Below are 9,028 nucleotides of genomic sequence, written 5' to 3'. Positions count from 1 at the left end.
GTCAAAAGCATGGTTTTGGAGACGGTAGGCCATTTGGTAGTGAAGGGTGGCTGCATATGTGGAGGAGATTTGGGAGGCACCACCAATTTGAACTTGGACCTTCAAGGCGGATAGCAGATGAGGATCTGCTAATGGCATGTTGAAATTGGGGTAGAAGGTAAAAATCACAGTTCCAGCATTTAGAGTGGTTTGAACTGTAGCGATGCATGCGTGCTGATACTGTAAATACCTGGTATCGACCAGAGCAAGTCTGGACGTAACAGGCAAACTTTTTCTACCATGGAAAGTGACAGCAAGTCGGATTGCTCCAAAGTGAAGATGGGTAAATCCTTGTTGTTGCCAAAGACGAGGCAAATCAACCGGGATTTCCAAAGGTAAAAGTTGTTCAGCTTCAGTTGCTGCTATGAAGCACTAATCAAATTTAGAGGCTTGAACATACTCTTTTACGGAGGTTGGGCGTTTTGTGGAGAAAAGTTGGGTGACGGTCTTTTTTACAGAAGTTTGTGGTCTGACAAAAGCATTATAGGGGTTTAGGAACGGGAGATCAGTAAGAGGAACCTTACTATCATCAGGAAGGTATTCAAACTCATACAAATATTCTAGATTAGAAGAAGAAGATGAGGAATTTCTACTGGTGGAGGAACATGAAGGGACTAAGGATGACGAAGCAGAGGAGTGGGTGGTAAACAGGTGATTCATTTTTAAGAGTAGAATTCTGGGTTCTCCTTTTTCCTCAGTACAACAAACCTTTTTCCTTTTTCAACGTATAGATCTTCAACCAATTCAGATTAATAAAATTCTGTATACTAGGGTAGATAAACCGAGACACACTGCTCAATAGCCAAAAGTCTCAAGGTACTTTAACCCACTGATACAAAATTCTTTTAACCAAAATAGTTGATGAAGTTTCTGATGTGGAGGATCCTGTGAAGGCAACCACAGAGCATACGCTTCAAGTTTTTCTTTTAGAAAAGATTTGAAGTAGTTTTGGAAAAGAAGTTCCCAGAAGAGGGTTTAAGCTAGAATGGAAGACATGGCTCTGATACCAAGTTTTCAGACACCAAGTGGGTACAAACACTAAGTAGGTTAGGATCAAAGAGAATACAAGACACATGATATATTAGGAAGACACTGGCTTTCATTAACTTGAACTAACTTATTTTTACAACGGGGAGAGTCCCCCTTTTATAGGCATAAAAGGGTTCTCCGGTTACATCATAGTGTTTTTCGCTTACATCATATAATAGTACAACCACTGACTATTACTTAATACTCCTGACTCCTGACTCCTATTTACTACAGGCATGAATTTATTATCTACTACAAAGACTTAGACTTTCAACAGTAACTTACAATAATTTGAGACCCAACCCTTTTTTTGCAGTAAACGGTGCTTAATACATTTTCTCCTCAATTATTATTTTTATTTTTGACTTTATTTCTCTTCACTCGTTGCTCTATCTAAAAAAGAAATTCATTGAAACTCTTTTTGGTTTTGAGGGAAGGGAAAAGAATAGAAAAAAAACAAAACAAAACAAAACAATTATCTATACCTATTATAAAATCGGAAAAGCATTTTTTTTTCCAATTATTTGCAGACGCAAAATCGATTAAATATCGTTAAATCATTTTCTAAGGGCAATCGAGTCATCATCAAATGGGACAACCACATTTAGTTAGCACATGAATATTCATGGTTTGTAGAACTGGTATTATTATTATACTATCTCTTTTTCTCATTAAATGAGGCATTTTATGTGGGACTTGTACCAATAAATCTTATTTAAAATTAAATGGGTACAACAAACGAGCCCATCTATGGGTACACCAAATATATATTACTTCCGTTTCAAAAAAAATATTTGATCGATCCCTAAAACGAGAACTTAAAAATAACCCATTTTTGTCAAATAAAATTTAATTTTTTTGCCTCTAATTATTACCCTAATTTTGTGTTTTTTGTAATATTTTTTTGTCCCAGCGTGTGGGCCTTTGGTCTTTTCTTTATGTTAGTGACAGAGGTGTAAAATGTTAAAATTGTTTAGAATTTTTGAGGTTCCCTAGTTGGCTTGTTAGAGCATCAACAATGTAATAATCAAAATTAAAAAGTTGCTAAAATTAGCAATGTTTGCTCAAAAAAGTGTTCACATTGTAATAACTAAACTTAGCAACCTCTTAGCAACTCATCAAATCTTGGCATGTGAATAATCAAAACTAGCAACATTTTGCCAATAATCAAATCTACTGGTCCCTATATTTTTCCAATCAAGTACACCCATTATTACATAAGAACCTTCTCTCTCTTCCATCTTCTTTATCTCCCTCAACAATGTTTCCAGAAAATTATTTTTGAAAACTATTTTTTTTAGAAACTTAAAAAAAAGTATTTACAAAAAACTTTTTTTGTTTTTACACAAAAACTGTTTTTAAAAGAAAAAACGGTTTCTAACAGTTTTTCAAAAAAAAAATTGTGTTCTTTTTGAAAAAAAAACTATTTAAAAATAAAATTCACTAAAATATTTTCTTTTCAAAAAGAGTATTCAAATTATTGTAAAAAAAATTAGTTTTTAGAATTTTGTAGTTTAAAAAGGTGATGTGGCAAGTTTTGGTTATCCAATTTTGATTATTACATTGTGGATCTCTACATTGCTAACCTTAGCAATATCTTTAATGGATAACCAAAAGATGATGTGGCAACTTTTGGTTATCCAATTTTGATTATTACATTGCAAATGCTCTTAGTGGCAGAAGCTTGTGGTTTCATTGGCTTGTTTTTTTCGTCTCATTATGTGACTTTTGTGGATATTATTTCGGAGAGACATCGCATAACATTTGTTATCCACTCCAATATGTCTATCGGCTAACATACATTGACTTGTTTACAACCAAACTAGCTATTAGACCATTATCCATACCCAGCCCGACCAAATTATTTTAAACCAAACCCACCCGCCCCATAACCCAATTATATAATTTAAAGTGACAAATTGCCCTATTATACTAGAACTAGTGGATGCCCGTGTCTAAAGATACGGCTTGAACGATTCAAACAAATACTGGACATTCAACCAAATATATCAACCCCTACCCAATGAATTCAACTTTGCGGAAAATAATAACCCAAACAAGTTTATTGACCTGTTTAACTTGAATCAGCAAGTGAAGAGCAAGTAATTTTTCAATTTCTAACTTCTGTATGCACAAACTCAAATGTATAAAACTTTGATAAAATAAAAAACACCATCCAAACATCAATGCAAACAAAAAATCTATATTGATTTTGGATAGGTAAAAAAATCAATAATAATAAAATGACAAAAATATATGGTTGTATACCATTTTTCTTGCCTACGATGTGTCCCCAGAAAGCGATTATGATTAGGGCAATCCAAACATTGATATCTGTCAATAGATAATAGAGAAAGCCCGTTCCCAGTTAACAAAAGCTTGTACCAAATTAAGATTAGGCAAAAATCAAATTAAGATTAGGGAAAAATCACACATCGCGTGAGCAAACATTACAATAGATTAAATTCATGTCATTACCTTGGTTGATGTTTGGTGTGCCCAGAAGAATTCCTTAGCAAATCTGTAAACGACGTCTAAAACCACAGAAATCCATGAATTTTTTTTGGATACGTAAGAAAGTAAAATCATAGAAAAGTTATGTAAATCACACTCACTTTGGTTGCACATGATCTCCCCGTTGAATGCCTCTAAGAACAAACTAACCATCTCTCTATTAGAAATTTCATAAATTAAGAATGAAATGATTAGCTGTAAATCTTCTTTTTTTAAAAGTTTCTTATAAGTGAGCCTATCCGTTAAACAATTTTTTGATCAGTGGATACCTATATACATATATGGAGATTATGAGATCAATCACAAGATTACCTTGCTTGAAAGAGACCAACTAAGACGCATAGAACAAACTCGAACGCATAAATCTTGATCAAATCAAAAAACACTGATGTACCAATAGTTTGAGTAATGTATGAATAGACATTTTTGTTCAATTGTGTTACTTATTATCCCATTTGGGAATCTCATAAGACCCGTGCTATGCACGATTTTGATGACGACAAATAATTTGAAAGTTGTAGAATTTCATAACTAAATGGATAGAAAAAAAGTAAAATCATTATGTGAGGGCAATCATGATTAAACTTTTACCAAATCCTGATTTACTATGAGGGTAAAAAAAAAAACTTCTTCATTCAATCCTATAGAATGAACTTCTTCATTACCAATGCACTTTTGGATTGCTCGAATGGAAACCCTCTCCCTCCTTGTATGTTCCCAAAAAAAAAAAGATTCAAACATTATACTCAGTACAGCCGTCACTCCAATTTGAACCGAGCGTAATCGAATTTTTTTGGAGTTGAACTTAACAAATTGAACCGGGAAAAAAAAATGAAGAACTAGAAAAAAACGAAGTAAAGAGACATACCTGTGGTGAGAGAATTGGAGAGAGGGCGATAGTCAGGGAGACGGAAAAGAGAACTGGAAAGAAAACGTTTAGGGAGAGAGAGAGAAAGAGAAACGATTAGGGAGAGAGAGGGAGATAAAAAAAAAACATGAAGAACTGGAAAAAAAACGAAGTAAAAAACCATACCTATGGTGAGAGAATTGGAGAGAGGGCGAGAGTCAGGGAGAAACATTTAGGGAGAGAGAGAGAAAGAGAAACGATTAGGAAGAGAGAGAAAGATAAATTTGTTTCACCCAATTTGTATTGTTCAATCAACGGCAAATTTGCCTTACCCGATTTGTATTTCCATTATAGCACTCACCCAATCAACGGCAAATTTATAAATCACACATTTATATTTCGGAAATACTCACCCAATCAATGGCAAGTCTTTACAATCAAGTCTTTAATTACACCCAAATCAACTACAATCGGCAATTTCGGAAATCATTACAATCAACTACAATCGGCAATTTCGGAAATCATTACAATCGGCAATAGGTAAATTGGATAGAAAAAAAGTAAGTCATTACAATCGAAAATCATTACAATAGGCAATCGGATCTTTAAGTCAATCAACGGCAATCAGATCTTTAAGTCAATCAACGACAAGTCTTAATTTAACCGAGGGATAAATTAAGTTTTTTTTTTTTTTTTACCCTCACTACAAATCAGGATATCAGGATTTGGTAGAAAACTTTCTTGTCATATTATATAAATTTCATTATTTTTATTTCAAATTTTAGTTGATTATAGCATTAGGATTAGTCACTAATTTCCGGAATATTATTAGTCAATAAAAAAAAGAGTTGAGATTAGGATTATGATTAGTCAATAAAAGAAAGGCATGATTGAATTAATTTTCGGAATATAGCATTAGGATTAGGATTATACAATATTGGCTGATTAAACAATCATGCCTTTCCTGAAAATTGGCTAATTATACAATTAGCATTAGGATTATACAATCATGCCTTTCCGGAATATACAATTTTGGCGGATTATAGCAGTGTACATAATCTGGAAGTTTGGAAAATATTTACATTATTGTAGATTTATACATTAGGAAATATTCATTCGATCCGACAGCTACAAAGTTAATAGGAAGTATGATCGAACGGTTGTAGAGGGTGCTTTGTTTGTATGAATAGACATTGTAGACAATCATGCCTTTCCTGAAAATTGGCTAATTTAACAATTAGCATTAGGATTATACAATCATGCCTTTCCGGAATATACAATTTTGGCGGATTATAGCAGTGTACATAATCTGGAAGTTTGGAAAACATTTACATTATTGTAGATTTATACATTAGGAAATATTCATTCGATCCGACGGCTACAAAGTTAATAGGAAGTAAGATCGAACGGTTGTAGATAATGCTCTGTTTGTATGAATAGACATTTTAATAGAAAATCGTCCTGTTATATAATATAGATGACGAAATTGCCCATGTACGCTAAATAGAACTGCCATGTAATCCTAACCTAAAAATTGTTAGAACAATTCATAAATTTCTCTCAAGATAAAAAAATTTAGCATGAAACGTAAAAAAATGAATAAAGAAATCCAAAATACTCTCACACAAATTGACTTTGGAACAAGATCTTCGTCATTTGAAATTGTTATAACTACGATTAGGGAATTATTGTCAATTTGAAATAAAACCATAAATAAATATATAAAATTATAGAGAAATTGATAAGAACAATAACAAGAAGTGAACGATATTCCTCTGAGATTCGAGAGAGCGAATTTCGAGTATTAAATTCCGATGAAAGGAGAATATAAGAGAGATTTTGGACAAAGGATGATTAGAGAGAGAGAAAGAATGAAATCAACAAAGCTTTTCTCTGTTGGGTTATTCCTATAATCCGTTGTCTCAGGGATGGGTTAAATGGGTTTTGATTTATTTTGACCCAATTAATAAATGGGTTGGGTTTGTTCCCTATAACGGGCCGTTTGGATGGCGGATTTATTTTGAGTGAATATAGAATGAGGGTGGATATGTAATGAGGGTGGGCCTACTTCTAAGAAGGGTGGATTTGTATATCTAGTGTTTGGATAATTTTTTGAGAAGGGGAATTTGGAGGGTGGATATGATGGGATAAGATGTAAAATAACTTAATTGCCTCCGGTTTATTAATTTAATGGACAAATTAGGTTAATTTCATTACAAATAGAATAAATACATTGTCACGCCCCGCCCCGCAAACGGCACCCAAAGTAGGCCCGAGTCGGCGCGACCACGTGGCATTCCACACAGAAGACCAAATCACACATCACAACCTGTCAGAACTAAACACCCAGCGGAAGACTTATCACCTTAACATAAAAATGAGTCAACGTATTGACCAACCAACTTTAACCTCGCACAACCAAGAAACAACATCTGCATTATAGCACTTTAAAAATTCTATACTTCAACACATCCACCGACGACTTACTTACAACTTGAACAAACCAATTTCATCATCAACCACCTAAAACAACTCGACCATTCACAACGTCCAAGGCTAACCTCAAATAGAACACCAACCATCGACCAAAAATAATTACAACCCATACAATTTAAAAACTTTAACTATCCTTAGCTACAACTCCTTACAAGTAAAGTTCTGTATCAGCTAAGGCACTCCACAACAACGCAACCAAAACCCCACCTGACGCTAGCAAAATACCTCAACACCTCAACACGACGACCGGTAGTGGACCCACTCTAAGCAACCTGCTACTTGGTAGACCAAAAAGGAAAGCCAGAGTGTGTGAGATATAGAAATGCTCAATATAATACCACAATACCAGAAGGAATGTCAATATGAATACACATAACCAATATAACTGAAATATTAGAATGTATACAACAGTTATAACCACCACATCCTCCAAACACAGCAGTATTATCTAATAAACAACCACACAACAATAGTACTGAACCAACAACAACATAAATATAAATCACCCAAGCATGCAGTGACACGTCTGTCACATTCCCATGTACCCCAAGGCATTGTGTCCCGCAAACCATACTCCCAACCTCCGTTAATTAGACGGAATGACATACGACATGGCGTGACTCACTCCACAATCCTTTCGTGGGTACAATCAACATACAACAAGCATGCATACCATTAGCTAAAACAACATATAGCATGATATACAATCTCCACCATATATATCCATATCAATAGCTAAACCTCAATTAGCATGATATCATTGATATACAATCACCTCCACCGCATTATCTATATAACGCTAATCATATCGAAAACTAAAATACCATTAGCAAGATATATACTTACCACCACAATGATATTATATTGAGTAGAATCAAATCAAACACACTCACCTTTGTATCGACCGAGATACGCTAAACTTATGGTTTTGGCACCTCCCAATTGACCGGCTTGACACCTAACCACAAGTTAACCATATCAATTTATTGAACGCTTAAACGTCAAAACCAACTCCTAACAACAATCTATAACACCAAAAATAGATTAAAGATGCTTAACGCATACTAGCATGTCCATCTCAAAGGTTTAGAAGTGTCCCTAAACAAACGTAGCACTCAAACACCATATAACCTCTACATTTGGTTTAAAATCTACGAACAACCTGTCGTATTCTGCCTATAACTATTATAGGGTTAAAACCAGATCACGAGACCACCACCATTAGAAAGTAGACTTTCGGTACATTAATTTTGATATAAAATTTGTTAAAAACGGAGTCCGAACGACAAAGTTATGTCCGTCCAAAGTTATACAATAACCTGTCCAAAATCATAGATTCTGCACGTCTATCAATTTCAAATCAAAAACTGATTTAACCTGCTACAAACTAAGCCACAACCCTCACATATTCCGAAAGCCATACGAGTCTAGTTTTAGAATCAAAAACCCGTGCTCAAACCCGATACTCGAGTTAAAAGATATGACCATTTTCCCAAAATGTGTCAGTGCAGCAAATACAAAATTCAGTAGGGACACACCAACTTTTAAAATCCTTCAAACTTAGACCATGAAACAAAATGACCTGAAATTTGGTAGAGATCATAACAACATCTCAAAGTTTATCTCTAATTTTTCTCAGATTTTTCACAATAAAAGAACCTAGTCAAAATCACCTCCAAACTCAAAAATTCTGTGCAGCGAAGCACAATTTCCAGCAGAACAGTCTGTGTTTGAAAATTCATTAAAAATTGAATACTTAATACTTTTCAGTAATTCCAATGCCAAAATATCAACAGTTTATCAATCTTTCAGACTCATAAGGACCCATAATCAAGAGGATAGTTTAATTATAAAAAAATTGATGAAAGACACAGCTCTGTAAGCTGTCTGCAAAAAAATAGGATCGTGAGCAAAGTTAGCTTTATGATTTTTATCTTTTTCTAAACTTTTCCGAAAATTCTGAAACTTTAACACGATACAATAGACACACTAATAAACCTTCAGTAAAAATACCAGAAATTAACAAGCTTTCTAGGTACCTTGAATAATTTCGTGAAGAACAGCCCTGCACCTAGGTTTTTTTTTCCTTCTTCTCCTTCCCTC

General features: G+C 34.1%; 1 long non-coding RNA gene across 1 annotated transcript; it reads right to left on the bottom strand.

Annotated features, from left to right (window-relative positions):
- Positions 1 to 7,148: 7,148 nt before the first annotated feature.
- LOC131298486 (uncharacterized) lies at positions 7,149 to 9,028 on the bottom strand. Its single transcript, XR_009190520.1, has 3 exons — positions 8,965 to 9,028; positions 7,815 to 7,883; positions 7,149 to 7,200 (listed from the first exon to the last, which is right to left on the bottom strand). It is a non-coding gene; the product is annotated as an uncharacterized LOC131298486 (long non-coding RNA).

Source organism: Rhododendron vialii, chromosome 8a, assembly GCF_030253575.1.
Source record: "Rhododendron vialii isolate Sample 1 chromosome 8a, ASM3025357v1".
Classification (NCBI taxonomy): domain Eukaryota; kingdom Viridiplantae; phylum Streptophyta; class Magnoliopsida; order Ericales; family Ericaceae; genus Rhododendron; species Rhododendron vialii.
Note: the sequence above shows the minus strand (reverse complement) of the source record. Positions and strands in the feature narration are given on the sequence as shown.